This window comes from Rhinolophus hipposideros (assembly GCF_964194185.1).
Source record: "Rhinolophus hipposideros genome assembly, chromosome: 13".
Lineage (NCBI taxonomy): Eukaryota > Metazoa > Chordata > Mammalia > Chiroptera > Rhinolophidae > Rhinolophus > Rhinolophus hipposideros.
In genome coordinates this window covers 31,364,353-31,390,571 of record NC_138059.1, presented here as the reverse complement: position 1 = coordinate 31,390,571, position 26,219 = coordinate 31,364,353, and the positions used below count along the sequence as shown (strand labels likewise).

At 39.7% G+C, this 26,219-nt stretch overlaps 1 protein-coding gene across 2 annotated transcripts in view; it reads right to left on the bottom strand.

The window, feature by feature from the left end:
• ANKRD46 (ankyrin repeat domain 46) overlaps nt 1-25,202 on the bottom strand; it is a 52,657-nt gene extending 27,455 nt beyond the window's left edge. Inside the window, exon 1 of one of the 2 annotated variants that reach the window (XM_081069992.1) lies at nt 25,031-25,202. The gene's annotated coding sequence lies outside the window, so the exon portion shown is untranslated. The remainder of the gene's footprint in view (nt 1-25,030) is intronic. The other variant, XM_081069993.1, reaches the window with a different exon arrangement.
• Between the last annotated feature and the right edge of the window lie 1,017 nt (nt 25,203-26,219).

Sequence of the window (26,219 nt, the reverse complement as noted above, 5' to 3'; positions counted from 1 at the left end):
TCTTAATAAAAAAAGTTCTTTATTGATACCTGTATTTGAAAAGTTTAGAGTTAATATGAGCTTCAGATGGGGTTTAATCAAGGACTGGCTCTTTCTCTGTCTGCCTTACTCTGTATGCTTCCTGTGTGCACACACACACGCATACATATGAAATATACATGTCAAAATGATGGGGACAAAGCCAGGAGTGCAGTTTCCAGGCTCTCGTCCTCATGTGGAAAGTTGCTCATTCAGGTAGTAAATGGCCATCAACTGTGATTGGATGGCCATCAACTGTGGCTAGTTGGCCGTCAGCTGTAATCAGTGAGCCAATGGCCACTAATATAACTGCCGTGGCTACGCTAACAGAAGAATGGGGCCTAGGAAGAAGATGGTGGCTAAGCTAGCAAGAACGGATTGCAGTTAGCAAGTGGCAGAGAGAAGTGGATGGCAGGTTGCGGATCATGTGGCTCCTGCTTCCTGTGTCTCCAACCCAGACGCCAGCGAGAATATAGTGGTATGACTCCCCTATCTATGGTTCCGTTGGTGTTCCTTTTTGGCCTCATCATATCCTGCGTTCCTACGTGGGGAGTGGGAGCTGAGACCTGCATGAGTCCCTGCATGACAGACTACTACAAATAATTATACACCAACAAATTGGATAACCTATAAAAGATGGATAAGTCAGAGCTTAAATTACTTAAGGTTTCTAAAAAACTGCTTTAGAGGAAGTGCTAATAATCCTTGTGAAAAACTGAACAGCACTAAAAAAAAGAACAAGCTTTCTGTCCTAGGTGTAAGCGTATATCCAAAGGAAATGAAATCACTATCTTGAAGAGATTTCTGCGTGTTCGCTGTAGTGTTACTCACTATAGTCAAGATATGCAAACAACCTAAGTGTCCATCAGAGATGAATAATAAAGAAAATCACACACACACACATAAATGGAATATATTATTCAGGCATAAAAAGGGAATCCTGTCATTTGCAGCAACACAGATGAACCTGAAGGATGTTATGCTAAATGAAATAAGCCAGACACAGAAAGACAAATACTGTATGATCTCACTTACTGTGGAATCTAAAAAAGTCTAACTCATAAAACTAAAAAGTAGAATATTGGCTGCTAGGGACTGAAGAGTGAGAGAAATGGGAAGATGTTGGTTAAAGTGTACAAACTTTCAATTATAAGATGAATAAGCTCTGAGGATCTAATGCATAGCATGGTGATTAAGAGTTAATGATACTGTATTGTATACTTGAAATGTGCTGAGTAGATTTTAGGTGTTCTCACTACATACACACAAAGGTAACTATGTGAGATGATAGATGTGTTAATAAACTTGATTGTGATAACCATTTCACAATGTATAAGAACTAAATTATACATTTCACAGTGCATAAGAACTAAATCGTCACATTGTACACGGTTTAAAAAATCATGCTATACAACATAAATACTATATTCAATTTTTATTTCTCAGTAATACCTCAATAAAGCTAGGGGGAAAAAGGAATAAGTATCTCTTTAATTTGGAAATCAGCTGTTCCTTTGACACTGACATATAAAGTTTGAGTTAAGTTGATCATTCCAATGTCTGTTTACTGGTTTGGAAAAAAAGGATTGTATTACAAAGATATAACTATAAACTTAAGTTCTAATAATACCAAAAATGATTTCAAATAGGTAAATCTTTTAAAGATACCACAACCGAGTCCTTTATGGTATACCTACACAAAACACAACTCTTCAATTATTTTCCTTGTATGAAATCTAAAAGTCTTTAATAGAAAGTTACTGAACAATTTGGTAGGACAAATTCAATAGTACAGTTGGCCCTTGAACAGTGTGGAGGTTAGGAGCGCTGACCTACCACACAGTCGACAATCCACGTATAACCTTTTTTGTGTAAGTAAAATAATTTTATTTTTTAACTTTTCCAATTGCAATTGACATTCAGTATTATTTTATACTAGTTTCAAGTGTATAGCATAGTGGTTAGACATTTATATAATTTACAAAGTGATTCCACGGATTAGTCTAGTACCCACCTGGCACTATAGTTATTACAATATTGACTACATTTCCTATGCTTTACTTTATATCCCTGTGACTATTTCATAAATAGTCATTTGTACTTCTTAATCCCTTCATCTTTTTCACCCAGGACACCCAATTCCCTCCTACCTGGCAACCATCATGTTTTGTTTGTTCATTTATTTTGTTCTTTAGATTCCACATATAAATGAGATCATATGGTATGTCTTTCTCTGTTGACTTATTTCATTGCCATAATACCCTCTATGTTCATCCATGTTGTTGCATATGATAAGATTTCATTCTTTTTTATGAGTAAATTCCACTGTATATGTGTACCACTTCTTTATCCAGTTGTCTACTGATGGGCACTTAAGTTGCCTCCTATCTTGGCTGTTGTAAATAACACTGCAACGAACAAATAGGTGCATGTATCTTTTTGAATTAGTGTTTTGGATATCTTCAGATAAATACCCAGTAGTGGAATTACTGGGTCATAAGGTAGTTCTAGTTTTAACTTTTGAGGACCTTCCACACTGTTTTCCATAGTGGCTACACCAATTTGCAATACTACCAATAGTGCACAAAGGTTCCCTTTCCCCCCACACTCACCAAAACTTGTTTGTTAATTTACTGATGATAGCCATTTTGACAGGTATGAGGTTGTATCTCATTGTGGTTTTAATTTGCATTTCTCTGATGATTAGTGATGTTGAGCATATTTTCGTATGTCTATTGGCCATGTGTATGTCTTCTTTGGAGATATGTCTATTCAGGCCGTCTGCCCATGTTTTTATTGGATTGTTAGTTTTTTTGGTGTCGAGTTTTATGAGTTTTTATAAATTTTGCATATTAATGCTTTATCGGATGTATCATTGGCAAATATCTTTTCCCATTCAGTAGGCTGTCTTTTCATTTTGTTGATCGTTTCCTTTGCTGTGCAAAACCTTTTTAGTTTGATGTAGTCCCATTTATTTATTTACTTTGTTCCCCTTGCCCAAGGAGAGATATTAGAAAAAAAACATTACTAAGATCAGTGTCAAGAGAGTTGACTGCCTATGTTTTCTTCTAGTTTTATGGTTTCAGGTCTTACATTTAAGTATTTAATCCACTTTGAGTGTATTCTTCTATGTAATATAAGAAGGTGGTCTAGTTTCATTTTTTGCATATATTTGTCCAGTTTTTCCAACACCATTTATTGAATAGACTGTCTTTACTCCATTGTATATTCTGGCCTCCTTTGTCATAGATTAAATGACCATATAGGTATGAGCATATGTCTGAGCTCTATCATCTGTTCCATTGATCTGTGTGTCTGTTTTTATGCCAGTACCATGCTGTTTTGATTACTATAGCCTTGTAGTATACTTTGATATCAAGTAATGTGATACCTCCAACTTTGTTTTTCTTTCTCAAGATTACTGGGATTATTCGGGGTCTTTTGTGGTTCCATATAAATTTTAGGATTATTTGTCCTAGTTCTGTGAAAAATGCCATTGGTATTTTGATAGGGATGCACTGAATCTACACATTGCTCTGGGTACTATAGACATTTTAACGATGTTAAATTTTTCCATCCATAAGCACAGTATATGCTTTCATTTATTTGTATCTTCATTAATTTCTCTCTTCAATGTCTTATAATTTTCCAAATCAGTTTTTTTTTTCTTTTGCCTCCTTGGTTAAATTTATTCCTAGGTGTTTTTTGGTGCAATTATAAATAAGATTGTTTTCTTAATTTTTCTTCCTGATATTTGGTATATAAAAACGAAACCGATTTCTGAATATTAATTTTGTATCCTGCTGCATTACTGAATTCATTTATCAGTTCTAATAGTTTGGGTTTTTGTGTTTCTGATTTTGGGTTTTTTTGTGTGGAATCTTTAGGATTCTCTACACATGGTATCATGTCTTCTGCAAATAATGAGTTTTACTACTTCCTTTCCAATTTGGATGCCTTTTGTTTTCTTTTCCTTGTCTGTGGCAAGGACTTCCAATATCAAGTTGAATAAAAGTGGTGAAAGTGAACATCCTTGCCTTGTTCCTGATCTTTTAGCTTTTCACCACTGAATACGTTAGCTGTGGTTTGCCATATAAGGCCTTTATTATGTTGAGGTATGCCCTTTATTCCCACTGTGCTGAGAGTTTTTATCATAAATGAATGCTGGATTTTGTCAAATGTTTTTTCGGCACCTATTGATACAATACGATTTTTATCCTTCATTATGTTTATGTGGTGTATTATGTTAATTGATTTGCAGATGCTGAACCAACTTTGCATTCCAGAAATAAATCCCACTTGATCATGGTGTGTGATCCTTTTAATGTACTGCTGAATTTGATTTGCTAATATTTTGTTGAGGATATGTTCATCTATGTTCATCGAGGGTATTGGCGCACGTGTGCATGCACACACACACATTAGTATTTGTAATGTCTTTAGTTTTGGAATCAGGGTAATGGTGGCCTCATAAATGAGCTTCAGAGCCTTCCCTCCTCTTGACTTTTCTGGAATAGTTTGAGAAAGATAGGTGTTAATTCTTCTTTGAATGTTTGGTAAAATTCACCTGTGAAGCCATCTGGTCCAGGACTTTTTTTGGGGGGGGGAGGGGTAATTTTTTGATTACTGATTCAATTTCATTAGGAGGACTCGGTTGGTTCAAAGTTTCTATTTCTTCTTGACTCAGTCTTGGAAGATTATATGTTTCTAAGAATTTATCCATTTCTTCCAGACTGTCCAATTTGTTGGCAAATAATTTTAATATTTTCTTATAATCCTTTATATTTGTGTGGTGTCAGTTGTCATTTCTCCTCTTTCATTTCTGATTTTATTTATATGGATCCTCTCTATTTATTGATAAGTCTGGTTAAAGGTTTATCAACTTCGTTTACCTTTTCAAAGAACCAGCTCTTGGTTTCATTTATTTTGTGTATTTTTTAAATTCAATTTCATTTATTTCCACTCTGATCTTTATTATCGCCTTACTTCTACTATCTTTGGACTTTGCTTACTGCTCTTTTCCTACTTTCTTTAGGTGTAAAATTAAATTATTTGAGATTTTTCTTGTTTCTTGAGGCAGCTCTGTATTGCTATCAGTTTCCCTTTTAGGACTGCTTTTGCTGTGTCCCATAGATTTTGGGTCATTGTGTTTTCATTTTCATTTGTCTCAAGGTATCTTTTGATTTCTTCCTTGATCTCACTGTTAACCCATTCATTGTTTAATAGCATGTTTTTAGCCTCCATGTGTTTTGCAGTTTTTTTCTTGTAGTTGATTTCTAGTTTCATACCATTATGGTAGAAGAAGATGCCTGATATGATTTCAAATTACATTTATTGAGATTTGTCTTGTGGCCCAACATGTGGTCTGTCTTGGAAAATGTTCCATGTGCACTTGAAAAGAATGCATATTCTGCTGCTTTGGGGTGAAATGCTTTAAAAATTTGTATTAAATCAATGTGGTCTAGTGTGTCATTTAAGGCCATTGTTTCCTTGTGATTTTCTGTCTGAAAAAATCTGTCCATTGGTGTCAATGGGGTGGTAAAGTCTGCTACTATGACTGTACTACTGTCAATCTTTCCCTTTATGTCAGTCAATATTTTTTTCCTCCTTCTTCTGCCTCCTCCCCACACCCCACTTCGGTCCAAGGCATTGTTTCTCAGCCTATTTGTGTATGACACAGCTCCCTGGCCCATGCTGCTATAATGAGCCTTGCGCTTCCCCCTACCTCGGCTGAGGCAGTCAGTCACCGGTCGACCACTCACAGCAGCTCTCGGCGGCTGCCAGCCACTCGCGCTGGCTGCTGGCCACTCGCGCTGGCTGCCGGCCACTCGCGCTGGCTGCCAGCCACTCACACTGCCGGCTGCTCATGGCAGCACACAGTAGCCCACGGCAGCCCACAGCAGCCCATGGCAGCACACAGCAACCCACGGCAGCACACAGCAGCCTACAGCAGCTCAACCCAACCTCTGCCTGCTCACAGCAGCCCAGCTCCAGGGAGAGCCATTGTTCACAATCTTAGCTGTAAAGGGCGCAGCTCACTGGCCCATGTGGGAATTAAACCAGCGACCTCAGCGTTAGGAACTCGGTGCACCAACCACATAAGCCACTGGGCCAGCCAATATTTGCTTTATATGTTTAAGTGCTCCTATGTTGGGTGCATAAATGTTTACAATGGTTACATCCTCTTGTTGATCTCTTATTTATTATGTAATGTCCTTCGTCTCTCATTACAGGCTTTGTTTTAAAGTCCATTTTGTCTGAAATTAAGTATTGCTATCCCAACTTTTTTTTTTCCATTCGCATATTTTTTCCTAGCTTTTACTTTCAGTCTGTGTCTTTCAATCTGAAGTGGGTCTCTTGTATTCAGGATACCTATGAGCCTTCTTTTCTTATCCATTCAGCCACCTTATGTCTTTTGAGTGGAGTATTTAATCGATTTACATTAAAAGTGATTGTTGATAGGCACATAGTTATTGCCATTGTATTATTCCTACTTTTGATCTTTTATTTTTTCCCCATTCTTCTTCATAAAGAAATCCCTTTAACATTTCCTGTAATACTGGTTTGGTGGTGATAAACTCCTTTAGCATTTTCTTGTGTAAGATGCTGTTTATCTTGCCTTTAATTTTAAATGATAGCCTTGTGGGGCAAAGTAGTCTTGGTTGTAGGTTCGTTAGTTTTCATCACTTTGAATATTTCGTGCCAATCCCTTCTGGCCTGCAAAGATTCTGTTGAGAAGTCAGCTGACCATCTTATGGGAGCTCTCTTGTGGTAACTAATTACCTTTGTCTTGTTGCTTTTAAGAGTCCCTCTTTGTCTCTAACCTTTGGAATTTTAATTATAATGTGTCTTGGTGTGGGCTTCATTTGATTCATCTTGTTTGGGATTCTCTGAGCTTCCTGGACTTGTATGGCTATGTCCTTCACCAGGTTTGGGACATTTTCAGTCACTATTTCTTCAAATAAGTTCTCAATCCCTTGCTCTCTCTCGCTCTCTCTTCTCCTTCTGGTATGTGATGTGAATGTTGTTGCAGTTTATGTTATCCCAGAGGTCCCTTAAACTATTCTCATCTTCGAAATTCTTTCGTTTTTGGTGTTATGATTGGGTGTTTACTGCTACCTTGTCTTCCAATCGGCTTAGTTGATCCTCTGCTTCATCTACTGTGCTGGTGATTTCTTTTAATGTATTCTTCATTTGTTATTGTATTCATTTCTGACTTGTTCTTTTTTATGGTTTCTATGTCCGTTTTATGCTTACTATCTCTTTGTTGAAGTTCTCACTAAGTTCCTTGAGTATCTTTATAATCAGTGTTTTGAACTCTGTATGTAATAGATTGCTTGCCTCTATTTCACCTAGTTTTTTTTTCTGGAGTTTTCTCCTGCTCTTTAATTTAGGATATATTTGTTTCATTTTGGCTGCATCTCTGTGTTTGTTTCTACATATTAGGTAGATCTGCTATGTCTCCAAGTCTTGGAAGGGTGGTCTTATGTAGGTGACCTATGGGACCTAGTGGCACAGTCTCCCTGATCACCTGAGATGGGAGTTCCAGAAGTATCACTTGTGTATGCCCTCCTGTTGTAGCTGAGCCTTGACTGCTGCTGGCACATCAGTGAGTGGTACTGACCCTCAGGCTAATTGCCTGTGAAGATTGGCCATGACCAAAGCATACAAGTTGCTGTGTTGGGGCTGATCCTATGGAAAAGGATTTGCCCCAGCGGGCTCTGGTGCCTGCCGAGACCATCCTTTGGGCGTGCCTCTTGTGGGGCTAATCAGGTGGTACTCTGTTGTGGTCTGAAGCCAGGCAGCACAAATGCTGGTTCTGGGACCTCTTGGGAGGAGCTCCTACGCAGGCCAAGGTCAGCCACTGCCTGTGTCCAGCCTGGGACTACCTGGTAGGAGCTGCAAAGCAATCTGTTGTTGGTTGCTGCCTGTGCTGGATCTGGAGTCATGTGTGAGAGGCCAGCTGCCATCAGTATTGTGCCTGGGTCCACTCAGGCAAAGGCACAGGGGGCCCCAAGGCCCTCTGCCCACTGCCTGCCAGCTGTACACAAGGCTCAGGTCCTGAAAGAGCCTCAGGCAGTATACAAGTTGGGTGAGGCGGGGGGCTCTGGAAGTCACCAGGGTGGGGAGAGTGGTGTTCACCTGATTAATGCAGATTCTGATTTGGCACCAAAGCTGAGCCTGGGAACACTCAGTAAGAGGTACACAGTACACCGAGGCCAGTCGCCACCTGCCTGGGGCATGAAGACCTTTTGAGGCTTTTAAGAAAGACTGCAGCACATGCCAAAGCCAGACGCCTACCACTGAAAGAACCTCCAGCAGTGCAGACTGCGGCCAGCTGCTTGCCACTGAAAGAGCCTCTGGTTATCCCTGAGCCAAGGCTGGCTGCTTGCTGCTGAAAGAGTGACTAACAGTGTGCAATCTGAGGCCAGCTACTTGCTGCTGAAACTCCAGCAATGTGCAGGCCAGGGCTGGCTGCCGCCCACCAGTGAAAGAGCCTCTGATGGTGTGTGAGCTGGGTGGAGAAGGGTCTCGGGGAGTCATCAGGGTGGGGTGAGTGGTGTTCACTAGGCTGATGCAGATTGAGATTCGGCCGTGTGTGGGGAGGGCTCAACACAGGAAAGATGGTGCTTGCCTGCTGGCTGTGTAGCAGGAGGGTTCAATACATGGACAATGGTGGCTGTCCCTCCAGCCCTTGCCCTAAAGCCACACAACTCAGTTTCTCCCTCCGTGTCCCCCAAGTCACTGTCCCTCTGCTGGAGCCCAGGGTGAATGTGTCTGAACGAGTGAGTTTTTACACAGGCCCTTTAAGAGGATGCCTGGGTTTTTAGCAGCCTTCTGTCTCACCCATACGGCACTTCTGCTGATTTTCACAGCTCAATGTTGCAGGGGCTCCTCTTCCCAGCACTGGTATTCTGAGCTGAGGAGCCCAGTGTGGGGCTGGGACCCCTCAACCCTCAGGGGGAACTTCTGCCACTGAGATATCCCTCCAATTTGCAATTGTCACATGTGGGTGTGGGGCCAGGTCATTTCATGTCTCTGCCCCTCCTATCAGTCTTGATGTGGCTTCTTTATATCCTTAATTATGGGACTTCTGTTCAGCTAGTCTTCAGGTGGTTCTCCAGTTTACTGTTCTATAATTTAGTTGTAATTTTAATGTGCTCTTGGGAGGAAGCAAGCACAGCATTTAACTACTCCGCCATCTTGATCGGAAACTCCACATATAACTTCTGACTCCCCAAAAACTTAACTACCGTTGGCCAGCTCTTCACATTCACAGTTTCAACTAACTGCAGATTAAAAACTGTATTTTCAATCCATGGTTGGTAATCTGCGGTTGGGAAACTAGTTGGGAATGCAAAAACACTGTTTCCAGCTATGGTTGGTTGATTCCAAGGATGCAAACTCCCCGATATGAAGGGCTGACTGTATATTTTGAAAAAAAAATCTGCTTATAAATAGACCTGTGCAATTCAAGCCTGTGTTGTTCAAGGGTCAAATGTATAATGACAATCTCAAGAGATCTTTCACTTTTAAGACATGAATAACAGAACTAACAGTTCGGTTGACTAACAGAAGAAAGTCACCATAGAGTTAATGAAAAAATTCTGCACTAGAAGAGAATAGGTTCATTAGCTCTACAGCACACCACTAAAATTTATTTCCAATTAGGAATAGAAAAAAAAAAAAACTGCTTTTAGAAACATATATAAAAAAAAATTAAGAACTCTGAGTGAGAGGGAAAAATAGTATTAGGACACTGGCTTAAAAAAATTGACTATGTTAAATAAAAATATAAAAATAACTTAAAATATAAATTGTAAGCAGTAAGAAACAGAACAAATATCACTGAAAATCAAATCAGTGATGGAAAGGCCTAACTTCAGAAGATGTGCAAAAGAAAAATAAAAGTGTAAAAGGACAAGGGAGATGATTATAAGAACTAGAGCGCAGAGCCAAGCCATGAAAAATTCCCAGAGAATAAAACAAAGACAAAACAAAAGGCAAATTTAAGAGAATAATTTCCAAAGTTGAAGAAAAGATTTCAATCTGTAGACTGAAGGACCTGTCATCTTCCAGATAAAAATTGATTTTTAAAAGTCAGTAGATATCCGGATGAAAAAAAAATGGCGGCGTGACGTGAGCCTCTGTAACGCTCCCCTGGAATTTACAACGAATCGGACAACAATAACTCCACAAAGGACTCCTTGCACAGCAGACAGGCAAGACGAAGAGGCCGACTACTGAATTCACCTCCAGGTGGGCGAATCGCGCGAGCCGGGGAGGAGGGAGAGGAGAAGTGCGGAGACGGAGCCGCGCGGGCGCAGGACACAGACCTAGCTCAGTGCTCAGAGCCCGCTGCGCCTGGATCTTCCGCAACTGCGGGAGAGGGAAGGACTCGGACTGCTAGGGCTCCGCTTATGGCCCACAGGGCTGAGGGGGCAGCATATAAAACCGCTGAACCCAACGCTCCCGGCAGACCTCGGAGCAAAGACTGAGGGAAGAGGGCTGAAATCGGTGGTTTAAGACCTCAATGCCGAGCAGAGAACGGAAGCCTTAGGCACGGAGACTAGCCGCCCCCTCCCTACCCTCCCAGAGCTCGCCCCGCCCCCACCTGCCCGGTGCTAGAAGCGATAAAGTAGCAGTGTCGGATCAAAGGACAGAATATTTGCTGCTCTGAGAACTGTGGACCGCAGACACAGATTCGCAGCTCAACTAGTTCCGGCAAAGGGGAGGGAGCTGTGGAAGCAGGACTGGCTGGGGTGGTGGTCGCCGCCATTGCTCTGGGCCACCTCTCACAACTCACCCCGCCCCTGGCCCCACCTATCTGGGCGGATCCCTGCAGGAGTAAACAGAACTGCTCAAACATACGGGCTCTGACTCTGGTGCAGAAAGAGCTTTGGAACTCCAAAAGCTCTTCGCATACCTATCAACCTGTTGCGGAAGACACTCCTGTAGATGTCTAGGAAGAGAAATAGTAAATCAGTGATTGCCATGAATAACCAAGGCAACAAGATAGCTCAGAAAGAAAGTGAAAAGTCTCCAGAAAAGGAACTTAGAGATATGGACCTTTGTGATTTAAATGACAGAGAATTCAAGATCGCAATTCTGAAAAAACTGAACGAGATGCAAGAAAACACAGAAAGGCAGTTTAATGAACTCAGAAACACAATCAAAGAACACCATGAACATTTTACAAAAGAGATTGAAATCTTGAAAAAGAACCAAATAGAATTTCTGGAGATTAAGAACTCAATAGAAGAAATTAACAATAAAATATCCAGCTTAGGTAGTAGAGTTGACCAGATGGAGGAAAGAATCAGTGACATCGAAGATAGGAACCTGGAATTTACACAGAGGGAAGAAGAAAGAGACTTGAGACTTAAAAGAAATGAAAGAACTCTACAAGAACTTTCTGACTCCATCAGAAAGAGCAATATAAGAATAATGGGTATACCAGAAGGAGAAGAAAGAGGGAAGGGAACAGAGAATATATTCAAACAAATTGTCGATGAGAATTTCCCAAACTTGTGGACAGAACTGGATCCTCGAATCCAAGAAGCAAATAGAACACCTAATTACCTCAATCCCAACAGGCCTTCACCAAGGCACATTGTATTGAAGCTGTCTAAAATCAATGATAAAGAAAGAATCCTCAAGGCAGCCAGGGAAAAGAAGACGGTAACTTACAAAGGAAAGCCCATTAGATTATCATCAGATTTTTCAGCAGAAACTCTACAAGCTAGGAGGGAATGGAACCAAATATTCAAACTATTGAAAGAGAGAAATCATGAGCCAAGAATAATATATCCAGCAAAGATCTCCTTTAGATATGAAGGAGGAATAAAGACCTTTCCAGACATCCAGAAGCTGAGGGAATTTTCTAATACACGACCTGCACTACAAGAAATACTAAAGGAGGCTATTAGACCACCATCAACAGGGACAACTTGTGGCAACCGAAACATAAAAAGGGGGAGCGTAAAGGCCTGAACTGGAATATGGGAATAGAGAAAGTAAGCGTACTGAAGAAACTGGAATACTCTAAATATCAAACTTTCTTTTACATAAACTCAAGGGTAACCACTCAAAAAACATCCAAATCTGAAATATATACTGTAATAAAAGAAGAAACAGAGGGAAACATCATAGAATACTACCACACAGAAATAACAGACAACAACAAAAAGGCAAAGAAACAATGGAGACACAGCCTTACCAGAAAACTAAAGACAGAATGACAGGAAATCCTCACATATCAATAATCACCCTAAATGTAAATGGACTGAACTCACCAATAAAGAGACACAGAGTAGCAGATTGGATCAAAAAACTAAACCCAACCATATGCTGCCTACAAGAGACACATCTCAGCTACAAGGACAAGCATAGACTCAAAGTGAAAGGGTGGAAATTGACACTCCAAGCAAATGGTACCCAGAGAAAATCAGGTGTAGCCATAATGATTTCCGATGAAACAGACTTCAGGGTGAAAAAGATAACAAGAGACAAAGATGGACATTTCATAATGGTAAAGGGGACTATACAACAAGAAGACATAACAGTCATCAATATTTATGCCCCCAATCAGGGAGCACCGAAATATACCAAGCAACTACTAACAGAACTCAAGGGAGAAATTGACCAAAACACAATTATACTAGGGGACTTAAATACATCATTGACAGCTATGGATAGATCATCCAAACAGAAGATAAATAACGAAATCGCAGCCCTAAATGACACATTAGATGAATTGGACATAATTGACATATATAGAGCACTTCATCCTAAAACATCAGACTATACATTCTTTTCTAGTGTACATGGAACATTCTCAAGGATAGACCATATATTGGGACACAAAATCAGCCTCAGCAAATTTAAGAAGATTGAAATCATACCAAGCATATTCTCTGATCACAAAGCTTTGAAATTGGATATCAACTGCAAAAAGAAAGCAGGAAAAAACACAAATACATGGAGATTAAACAACATACTTTTAAAGAACGACTGGGTCAAAGAAGAAATTAGAGGAGAGCTCAAAAGATACATAGAAACAAATGACAATGAAAATACATCCTACCAAAATTTTTGGGATGCCGCGAAAGCAGTTTTAAGAGGGAAATTTATATCATTACAGGCCTATCTCAAGAAACAAGAAAAATCCCAAATAAATAACCTCATGTTACACCTTAAAAAACTAGAAAAAGAAGAACAAGCGAAACCCAAGGTCAGCAGAAGAAAGGAAATAACAAAAATCAGAGCAGAACTAAATGAAATAGAGAACAAAAAGACAATAGAAAAAATTAATGTGACAAAAAGCTGGTTCTTTGAAAAGATTAACAAAATCGACAAACCCTTGGCTAGACTCACTAAGATAAAAAGAGAGAAGACACTAATTAACAAAATCAGAAATGAAAAAGGGGAAGTTATCACGGACACCACAGAAATACAAAGGATTATCCAAGAATACTATGAAGGACTATATGCCACCAAATTTAATAACTTAGAAGAAATGGACAAGTTCTTAGAAACATATAGCCTTCCAAGGCTGAATCATGAAGAACTGGAAAATCTGAACAGGCCAATCACCAGTAAGGAAATTGAATCAGTCATCAAAAACCTTCCCAAAATCAAAAGTCCTGGACCAGATGGCTTCACCAGTGAATTCTACCAAACCTTCAAAGAGGATCTAATACCAATACTGCTCAAACTCTTCCAAAAAATTGAAGAAGAGAGAGTACTCCCTAACTCATTTTATGAGGCCAACATTACCGTGATACCAAAACCTGGTAAGGACAACACAAAAAAAGAAAACTACAGACCTATATCTCTGATGAATACAGATGCTAAAATCCTAAACAAAATTCTAGCAAATCGAATACAACAATGCATTAAAAAGATTATTCATCACGACCAAGTGGGGTTCATCCCCGGGGCACAAGGATGGTTCAACATTCGCAAATCCATCAATGTGATACATCACATAAACAAAATAAAGGACAAAAATCATATGATTCTATCAATTGATGCAGAAAAAGCATTTGATAAGATACAACATCCATTTATGATTAAAACACTTACTAAAATTGGTATAGAAGGAAAATACCTCAACATAATAAAGGCCATATACGACAAGCCCTCAGCTAACCTCATAATTAATGGTGAAAAGCTGAAGCCCTTTGCTCTACGTTCAGGAACACGACAAGGTTGTCCCCTATCACCTCTGCTTTTCAACATAGTGTTGGAAGTCCTCACCAGAGCTATCAGGCAAGAGAAAGAAATAAAAGGCATCCAAATTGGGAATGAAGAAGTTAAATTGTCACTCTTTGCAGATGACATGATGCTATACATAGAGAACCCTAAAGACTCCACCAAAAAGCTATTAGAAACAATCAATGAATATAGTAAAGTTGCTGGCTACAAAATCAACGTACAAAAGTCCATTGCTTTCCTATATACCAACAATGAAATCTCAGAAAAAGAGATAGAAAAAACAATTCCTTTTGCAATTGCAGCAAAAAGAATAAAATACCTAGGAATAAACTTAACCAAGGATGTGAAGGATTTATATGCTGAAAACTATAAGACATTTTTGAAAGAAATTGAAGAAGACACAAAGAAATGGAAAGACATTCCGTGCTCATGGATTGGAAGAATCAACATAGTTAAAATGGCCATATTACCCAAAGCCATATACAGATTTAATGCAATCCCCATTAAAATCCCAATGGCATTTTTTAAAGAAATAGAACAAAAAATCATCAGATTTGTTTGGAACCACAAAAGATCCCGAATAGCCAAAGCAATATTAAAAAAAAAGAACAATACTGGAGGTATCACACTCCCTGATTTTTCCTTGTACTACAGGGCTACAATAATCAAAACAGCTTGGTATTGGCGGAAAAACAGACACATAGACCAATGGAATAGAATTGAGAGCCCAGAAATAAAACCACATAAATATGGACAGATAATTTTTGACAAAGAAGCTAAAAACATACAATGGACGAAAGACAGCCTCTTCAATAAATGGTGCTGGCAGAATTGGATAGCTACGTGCAAAAGAATGAAACTGGACTGCTATCTGTCACCATGTACCAAAATTAATTCAAAATGGATCAAAGACTTAAGCATAAGACCTGACACAATAAACTGCATTGAAGAAAACATAGGTACTAAACTTATGGACCTTGGGTTCAAAGAGCATTTTATGAATTTGACTCCAAAGGCAATGGAAGTAAAAACTAAAATAAACAAATGGGATTATATGAAACTGAAAAGCTTCTGCACAGCAAAAGAAACTATTGACAAAATAATGAGGCAACCAACTGAATGGGAGAAGATTTTCGCAAACAGTTCCTCTGATAAGGGGCTAATATCCAAAATATACAAGGAACTCATGAAACTCAACAACAAAAAAACAAACAACCCAATTGAAAAATGGACAGAGGACCTGAAGAGACATTTCTCCAAAGAGGACATACAAATGGCAAATAGACATATGAAAAAATGCTCAACATTGCTAATCATCAGAGAAATGCAAATGAAAACCACAATGAGATATCACCTCACCCCAGTCAGAATGGCTTTCATCAACAAAACAAATAGTAACAAGTGTTGGAGAGGCTGTGGAGAAAAAGGAACTCTCATACACTGTTGGTGGGAATGCAGACTGGTGCAGCCGCTATGGAAGGCAGTGTGGAGGTTCCTCAAGAAAGTACGAATAGAATTACCATATGACCCAGCAATCGCTCTCCTGGGTATCTACCCCAAAAATATAAAAGCATTTCTCTATAGAGACACGTGTACTCCAATGTTCATTGCAGCTTTGTTTACGGTGGCCAAGACATGGAAACAACCAAAATGTCCTTCGATAGATGAATGGATAAAGAAGTTGTGGTACATATACACAATGGAATACTATTCGGCGTTAAGGAAAGATGATATAGGAACATTTGTGACAACATGGATGGATCTCGAGAGAATAATGCTAAGTGAAACAAGTCAGACAGAAAAAGCAGAGAACCCTATGATTTCACTGATATGTGGTATATAAACCAAAAAGAACAAGACAAACAAATGAGAAACAAAAACTCATAGACACAGACAATGATTTAGTGGTTACCAGAGGGTAAGGGGGTGGGGGGTGGGTGATGAGGGTAAAGGGGATCAAATATATGGTGATGGAAGGAGAACTGACTCTGGGTGGTGAACACACAATGGGATTTATAGACGATGTAATACAGAATTGTACACCTGAAATCTATGTAAATTTACTAACAATTGTCACCCCAATAAAATTAATTAAAAAAAAAAAAGTCAGTAGATATAACAGTAAACTTCAAAATATTTTATCTAATCATTTAAAATCCTTAGAATGCAACAGATAAATGTATTTGCTATGGAAAAAGTACATGAGAAGACCACAGAAACAATCAAGATGTTGTAAAGTCAAGATGGTGTAAATCTGGTATATACTGTAGGCCTTGTAGATTATTTTGTATTTGAATCTGAGCACTGACTTGCTGAGGACAGAAATAAGAACGTAAATTCATGTCTTCAGATAAAAATTACACTCTCTTTTTATGCATTTATTATCTTTTTAAACCATGTTGCCTTATTTAACCCATATTATTTGCTTTCTATGAAATATTAGTCAACATTTTACAAATAAGGATAGACAAGTGTAATTTTATTTTGTTACTTATGAATTAATTAGTCCTTCACTAAGACTGGTGGTTTCTTACAATACAAATGATGTACACCAGTACTGTCCTTAATACTACTGACATAGCATACTTCAAAATTAATCTGAGTTCTCAATTTCTATATGTATGTTTTTTTTGTTTTTAAATGCACTTTGTAGCACCTCTGATTCTATTTTCAACCTAAGAACAAAGATAAGTAACAAAGGAACACACTCCACCAAAGCACTTTTATAAGCCCTGAAATGTATTATGTAAAAAGGACAAGCTTCATTGTGTATTGATTTTGAAAGTTAATAATACTTTATTATTATCAGTAGTAGCAGTAGTTATTTTATTTCCACCAGTCATTAATGAAATAATCCAGGTCTAGTGATAAGTAGCTGAAGCTGGAAATAAAATTTACTGTGGAAATGACTACAGTGCTGTCACATAATTTATACATGGAAAATTTACAGCTAACCTCTTCTGAAAAGTTGGCCATACTTGCAGACTCCAATTCCTCTCCTCCTATTCCCTCTTTAACTCATACCAATCAGGTTTTCTCCCCAACCCCGCTATTCTCCTGAAAGTGCTCTTGCATGATATGATCACCAGCGACCTTTGCATTGCTAAATCCAATGGTCATTTCACAGTCCTCATCTTACTTGACTTGTCAAATCAGCAAGAGGAAACACAGTTGATAACGTTCTCCTACCTGAAACTCTCTCTTCACTTGATTCCTGTACTCCATACTTCTGCCCTCAAAGCCTTCTCCTCCTCATTCTCCTTTGTGGTCCTTAATCTCTCAAACCTCTGTACATGGAAATTCCCAAAGCTCAATTTTTATTTCTTTGTACCAGATCTCATACAATCCTATGGCTTTAAATACCATCTATTTGCTAATGACTCCCAAATTCTATTGCAAGTTGGGACCTTTCCCTTGAACTCCAGCCTCAAATAACCCCACGTGAACAGGCATATCAAGTTTGACATAGCTAAAACTAAATTCTTGATTCTCAATTCACCCACTTCCCTGTATCTCTCCATTCTCAAGTCTTCCCCATCTCAGTAAACAGCAACTCCATCCTCTCAAAAGCTCAGGCCAAAGGCCTTGGAACCATGCTTCACTCTTTTACTCACACTCCACACCCAATCTATCAGCAAATCCTGTTGGCTCTATCTAGAATATGAACGCTTCTTACTATTCTATTGCTACTCTAAGCCCCAATCATCTCTCTCTTAGATTACTAAACCAACCTCCTAACTGGTCTCCGTGCTTCCATTCTTGCCCCACAGTCGATTCTAAACATAGCAGCTGGAGTGTTTAAAAATATAAAGTCAAATCCCCAACTCCTCTGCTCAAAACCCTCCTTCCTCACTCAAATTTCCTCCTTCCTCACTCAGAAAAAGCCAAAGTCTTTACCAGGACCAGTTAGCTCTCAGATTCCACCCCTCAACTCCTTACTCTGCTCAAACCCACTGGCCTCGTTGCTGATCCTCCACTAACACAGGTGGTTTCTGGGCTTTTGCACTTGCCTTGTGTAGTCTTTCCCTAGGGAGCTGCATGGCTGTCCTGTACTCCTTCACGTTTTGCTCAACAGTCATCTCCATGACACTGTTCCTAATTTTAAAACTGCATCTGCTTCTTCCCTGGTACTCCTACCATGCCACCTGACCCTTCACTGCTTTATTTTTCTTCTTAGCAGCTGTTACCATCTGACTGGATTTATTTTACTTTAATTTTAAAAAATTATTATTTTTTGTCTTCACCCCTATCTTCCACCAGGGGAATGTTAGCTCCACAAGGACAACGATTTTGTTTTTTGTTGTTCACTCTTGCATCTCAGAAGAGCTTAGAACAGTGCCTGGCCATGGAATACACTCAATATACATTTGTTATATGGATGCTGAACATGCAAACTCTTAAATCATGATAAGGCTAAGAGATTTGAGATACTATAATATACAACCTCTTCCCACAATGGGATTTCTCTTCTGATATTGATAAGAACTGTGAAAATTTTATCTTCCATGGTAACTAACTCAATTTGCTCTAAATAACATGCCAAAAATCTCTTCATTCCTCTTTTCTTCAGTCTCCCTCCAATGCCTTTCCCACATCCTGTAAAATATTATCATACTGTCATTGAAAAAAATCTTCCCTTTGAGCACTACTGTTAAAACATTGCAAATTCACTAAAACTGGTATTGAAACACAAATAATGAAGAAATGAAGCTCATTAACAACCAAATAACACTATCTCTATTTCAAATGAAACTATTGGAGTAGTGAGGTCCCTAGTCCAAGTTTAACTTCATCATCATTATAATCTTTGATGAGTAAACATTTTTTCTCATTACATTCCTTCTGAACTGAGAAATGCTGATCAAAATGGCGGCGTGAGGTGAGCCTCTTGTAAAGCTCCCCTGGACTTGACAACTAATCGGACAACAATAACTCCACAAAGGACTCCCTGCACAGCAGACAGGAAAGACGAAGAGGCCCACTACTGAATTCACCTCCAGGTGGGCGAATTGCACAAGTGAGGGAAGAGGGAAGGGAGAAGTGCGGGGATGGAGCCGCGCGGGCACAGGACGCATACCTAGCTCAGTGCTCCGAGCTCACTGCATGCCGGAACTACCGCAGCTGCGGGAGAGGGAACAACTCGGACTGCTAGGGCTCCGCTTACAGCCCACAGGGCTGAGCATATAACACGGCTGAACCCAACGCTCATGGCAGAGACCTCGGAGCAAAGACTGAGGGAAGAAGGCTAAAAACGGTGGTTTAAGCCCTCACTCCTAAGGGGAGAACGGAAGCCTTAGGCACTGAGACTAGCTGCCCCCTCCCTACCATCCCAGAGCTCGCCCCACCCCCAACTGCCCGGTGCCAGAAGTGATAAAGTAGCAGTGTCAGATCAAAAGGACAGGATATTTGCTGTTCTGAGAACTGTGGACCGCAGAAACAGATTCGCAGCCCAACTAGTTCCGGCAAAAGGGAGGGAGCTGTGGAAGCAGGACTGGCTGTGGTGGTGGTGGTCGCCGCCATTGCTCTGGACCACTTCTCACACTCACCCCGCCCCTGGCCCCACATATCTGGGCGGATCCCGGCAGAAGTAAACAGAACTGCTGAAACATACAGGCTCTGAATCTAGTGCAGGAAGAGCTTTGGAACTTCAAAAGCTCTCCGCATACCCACACGGACACTGCGCCCTGTGACACAGGCGAACTATTAACAGAGGAGAATTCCATCTCCCAGGGAATCCCCCCATTGTGTGAGAAGCGGGAATAGGGCAGAGAAAACATAGCACTACTGTTTCAGAGAGAGAAAAAAAGGCTGCAGTCGGAGAGAAAATAAAACATTCTACCAACAAGTATTGGAAAACAAAGAAAGACCTCTTCCCATCAACCTGTTGCAGAAGCCACTCCTGTAGATGTCTAGGAAGAGAAATAATAAATCAGTAATTGCTGTGAATAACCAAGGCAACCAGACAACTCAGTCTCCAGAAATGAAACTTAAAGATATGGAAATATGTGACTTAAATGACTTAAATGGATAGATCATCCAAACAGAAAATAAATAACGAAATAGCAGCCCTAACTAACACATTAGATGAAATGGACATAATTGACATATATAGAGCACTTCATCCTAAAACATCAGACTATACATTCTTTTCGAGTGTACATGGAACATTCTCAAGGATAGACCAAATATTGGGACATAAAAGCAGCCTCAGCAAATTTAAGAAGACTGAAATCAGACCAAGCATATTCTCTGATCACAAGGCTTTAAAATTGAATATCAACTGCGAAAAGAAAGCAGGAAAAAACACAAATACATGGAGATTAAACAACATACTTTTAAAGAACGACTGGGTCAAAGAAGAAATTAGAGGAGAGATCAAAAGATACACAGAAACAAATGAATGAAAATACATCCTACCAAAATTTTTTGGATGCAGCGAAAGCAGTTTTAAGAGGGAAATTTATATTACAGGCCTATCTGAAGAAACAAGAAAAATCCCAAATAACCTCATGTTACACCTTGAAGAACTAGAAAAAAAAGAACAAGTGAAACCCAAGGTCAGCAGAGAAAGGAAATAACAAAAATCAGTAGAGCTCAGATGAAATAGAGAACAAAAAGACAAAAGAAAAAATTAATGTGACAAAGAGCTGGTTCTTTGAGAAAATTAATAAAATCGACAAACCCTTGGCTAGACTCACTAAGATAAAAAGAGAGAAGACACTAATTAACAAAATCAGAAATGAAAAAGGGGAAGTTATCACAGACACCACAGAAATAAAAAGGATCATGCAAGAATACTATGAAGGCCTATATGCCACCAAATTCAATAACCTAGAAGAAATGGACAAGTTCTTAGAAACATATAGCCTTCCAAGGCTGAACCATGAAGAACTGGAAAATCTAAACAGCCCGATCACCAGTAAAGAAATTGAATCAATCATCCAAAACCTTCCCAAAAGCAAAAGTCCGGGACCTGATGGCTTCACTAGTGAATTCTACCAAACCTTCAAACAGGATCTAATACCAATCCTGCTCAAACTCTTCCAAAAAATTGAAAAGAGTCAGTACTCCCTAACTCATTTTATAAGGCCAACATTACCCTCATACCAAAACCTGGCAAGGACAACACAAAAAAAGAAAACTACAGACCTATATCTCTGATGAATACTGATGCAAAAATCCTAAACAAAATTTTAGCAAATCGAATACAACAATGCATTAAAAAGATTATTCATAATGACCAAGTGGGGTTCATTCCTGGGACACAAGGATGGTTCAACACCCGCAAATCTATCAATGTGATACATCACATAAACAAAATAAAGGACAAAAATCATATGATTATATCAATTGATGCAGAAAAAGCATTTGACGAGATACAACATCCATTTGTGATTAAAACACTTAATAAAATAGGTATAGAAGGAAAATACCTTAACATAATAAAAGCCATCTATGACAAGGCCTCAGCTAATCTCATAATAAATGGTGAAAAGCTGAAGCCCTTTGCTCTAGGTTCAGGAACACGACAGGGCTGTCCCCATCACCTCTGCTTTTCAACATAGTGTTGGAAGTCCTTGCCAGAGCATTCAGGCAAGAGAAAGAAATAAAAGGCATCCAAATTGGGAATGAAGAAGTTAAAATATCACTCTTTGCAGATGACATGATGCTATATATAGAAAACCCTAAAGACTGTACCAAAAAGCTGTTAGAAACAATCAACGAATACAGTAAAGTTGCTGGCTACAAAATCAACGTACAAAAGTCCATTGCATTCCTATATACTAACAATGAAATCTCAGAAAAAGAAATACAAAAAACAATTCCCTTTGCAATTGCAGCAAAAAAGATAAAATACCTAGGAATAAACTTAACCAAGGATGTGAAGGATTTATATGCTGAAAACTATAAGACATTTTTGAAAGAAATTGAAGAAGACACAAAGAAATGGAAAGACATTCCATGCTCATGGATTGGAAGAATCAACATAGTTAAAATGGCCATATTACCCAAAGCAATATACAGATTTAATGCAATCCCCATCAAAATCCCAATGGCATTTTTTAAAGAAATACAACAAAAAATCATCAGATTTGTTTGGAACCACAAAACACCCCGAATAGCCAAAGCAATCTTAAGAAAAAAGAACAATGCTGGAGGTATCACAATGCCTGAGTTTAGCTTGTACCACAGTGCTACAATAATCAAAACAACATGGTATTGGCAGAAAAACAGACACATAGACCAATGGAATAGAATTGAGAACCCAGAAATAAAACCACATAAATATGGACAGATAATTTTTGACAAAGAAGCTAAAAACATACAATGAAGAAAAGACAGCCTCTTCAATAAATGGTGCTGGGAGAATTGGATAGCCATGTGCAAAAGAATGAAACTGGACTGTTATCTATCACCATGTACCAAAATTAATTCAAAATGGATCAAAGACTTAAGCATAAGACCTGACACAATAAACTGCATAGAAGAAAACATAGGTACTAAACTTATGGACCTTGGGTTCAAAGAGCATTTTATGAATTTGACTCCAAAGGCAAGGGAAGTAAAAGCTAAAATAAACAAATGGGACTATATGAAACTTAAAAGTTTCGGCACAGCAAAAGAAACCATCGACAAAATAAAGAGGCAACCGACTGAATGGGAGAAGATTTTTGCAAATAGTGCCTCTGATAAGGGTCTAATATTCAAAATATACAAGGAACTCATGAAACTCAACAACAAAAAAACAAACAACCCAATTGAAAAATGGGCAGAGGACCTGAAGAGACATTTCTCCAAAGAGGACTTACAAATGGCAAATAGACATATGAAAAAATGCTCAACATCGCTAATCATCAGAGAAATGCAAATAAAAACTACAATGAGGTATCACCTCACCCCAGTCAGAATGGCTATCATCAACAAAACAAATAGTAACAAGTGTTGGAGAGGCTGTGGAGAAAAAGGAACTCTCATACACTGTTGGTGGGAATGCAGACTGGTGCAGCCACTATGGAAGGCAGTGCGGAGGTTCCTCAAAAAATTACAAATAGAATTACCATATGACCCAGCAATCCCTCTCCTGGGTATCTACCCAAAGAATTTGAAATCATTTTCACATAAAGACACATGTGCTCCAATGTTCATTGCAGCTTTGTTTACGGTGGCCAAGACATGGAAACAACCAAAATGTCCTTCAATAGATGAATGGATAAAGAAGTTGTGGTATACATACACAATGGAATACTATTCGGTGTTAAGGAAAGATGATATAGGAACATTTGTGACAACATGGATGGATCTTGAGAGTATAATGCTAAGCGAAATAAGTCAGACAGAAAAAGCAGAGAACCCTATGATTTCACTGATATGTGGTATATAAACGAAAAACAACAAAAGAACAAGACAAACAAATGAGAAACAAAAACCCATAGACACAGACAATAGTTTAGTGGTTACCAGAGGGTAAGGGGGGTGCGGGAGGGAGATGAGGGTAAGGGGGATCAAATATATGGTGATGGAAGGAGAACTGACTCTGGGTGGTGAACACACAATGGGATTTATAGATGATGTAAGACAGAATTGTACACCTGAAATTATGTAATTTCATTAACAATTGTCACCCCAATAAATTAAAAAAAAAAATTCCTTCTAAACTAAAAAGGAGTCGGTATAGGACTCTCTTACATATAGCCATTAAAATTAAGCCTGAGAGAAATCAGTTCAAGCTACAAAACAAATTAATAAACAAATAGAATCTTATAGAACATGTTTGGATAGGCAACAGAAGCAGGGACACCGGTGTAAGGGAGAGGAGGTTCAAATCTCAGCTCACCTTTGCTAGCTGTCTGACCTTGAACAAATTAGACTCTCTCTACCTCAGTTTCCTTATCTGTAAATGGAAATGGTACCGCATAGGATTGCTGCAAGGATTAAATAAAGTTACTACGTATTTAAAGCACTCAGCACAATGTCTCGCATACAGTAAGCACTGAAGATAGTTATTGCTATAATTCCTGTACCACTGATATTACCACTCTTTAAGCTAGGAGCTCCTTGGTACCACCATTATTTTCTAAGTAACGAGAACTGTTACTATTCAATGGTATATTTTTTTACCTTATTATGTTCATATCTGAATATTGTGGAACGTTTTGAAGAATATGTCTTTTCCTCGAGGAAGAGTACCTGGTTGGAAATCTGGCAAGTAAACAACCTGCTTCTGAGCACTGCATGTTAAGTAAGGGGCAAATGCTGTCCTTTAACGCGCGCACCCCAGGGCCAGGTGCCATTCAGGGCAGTCCCCTCACATCTCAGCAGCTCCAGTTTACGCCTAGATCGCGGGTTCCTTATAATGTGCCACAGACGGACGGTGCCGATGCCGCAAAAGCACACGTTTCGTTCAGGCCTCATGCCCCGAGGCCGGCTAGGGCCTCCGCTCGGACCTCCGGGTTAACTGCCAGCGTGCCCACCCCACGCCCGCCCGCGCGGCGGGCAAATCCAGGCTGGCACCCTCCTGCAGACAACCACAGCCTCCTCCCGCAAAAGCTAACAAGAAGCCCCGCAGGCCTTCACCAGCCCTCCAGAGCAGCACACGCCCCGCCCCAGGGCTCGCGACAACCTTGACGGCTCCCTCCGGCCGCCGAGTAGGTGCGGAGAGCCCCGGGGGCCTCGCCCCTTAGGCCCCCTCGGCCAAGCCCCGGGCCTGGGCTCTGCGGTGCTTCGGGGGTCAGCGGGGCAGGTGTCAGTGGCTTCCACCCTGGGGCCGTCCACGGGCCCCCGTCCCAGGTACCTTAGACTCGGCCAAGCAGAGGTGACTGCGGCTGCACCTTCCCGGCGGCGGCGGCGGCGACCGCGGCGGGCGGACGTGAAAGGCCGGCCAGGGAGGAGAGGCCCGCCGGAGAGACGAGCCAAACCCCAGCTGGCCCAGAGCGGCCTCACGCCGCGGTGGCCGGCGCGCCCCCTGGAGGCGGGCGGCCCGCACGGCAGCCAGCTGCTCTGAATTAGGCAAAGTATCAAAGCACAGCATGGAAGAAGGGGAAGACAACCCTAAAAGAGTTTTCTCCCATCTGAGTCCAGAAACATTTTTCAATGTTCACGCCCTTTTCTAAATATACATCCCGCTCCTCAGCTAAATGAAGGCTTCAAAGGCAAGGATAGTTTTATTAATAGTTGCTGGACACTAAGTAAAATCATCTCTATAACCCAAATTGATACATTAGTAATAGCAACGAACGACTGATTGCTCTAAAATATGACCCTGAGTTTTTCTTTTTTTCAAAAAACTGTTTGAATATTTACATCCCTCTTTTTAGGATTCCCCGACTAAGTGCAACATACATGTATATTAAAAATGTGGTAGGTGATGGGAAGTCATTTACTGGAAACAATTTTTTTTTCTTTTTGTAGTTTACCAAATCCAGTCCTACAGCTAAGAAGACAGCCAAGAAGACTTCCTCTGCACAATGATCATTGCTCCTCTGAATTCCAGTATACTCACCCAACCAAGGCACCCTCTTGGATATCTCATGTCCATCCATTCAAGGGCCATTACTCAGTCTAACAGTTTGTTCTTGAAAATGTCATATAAATTTTCAGGATTGTCAAACTTGAGAAAACCTCTATCAAATTTCTTTCATATAAGAATTATAAAATTTCAGGGAATTTCACATTTTCTAATAACTAATGTTATTAGAAACTAATAACATTAGTAACTAATCACAAATATTAAATACTCTTCAAACGAATGACATTTATTAAGCAATTTGTCATGGATGTCCTTCTTGTGGTTGTGTATTGAGTTTATGATATTTTCAATTATACCTGTAAATTATGTCAAATCAGCAGAGAATTTCACCCTTTTCCCAGTGTGTTCATACAATTCACTCTTCTTCATTAATTGGTTTATTAAACAATCTGAGAGCCTATTCATTACTTGTATTCAACTGTATCTCTCCATCTTCATGAAGTACTGCTTTTAT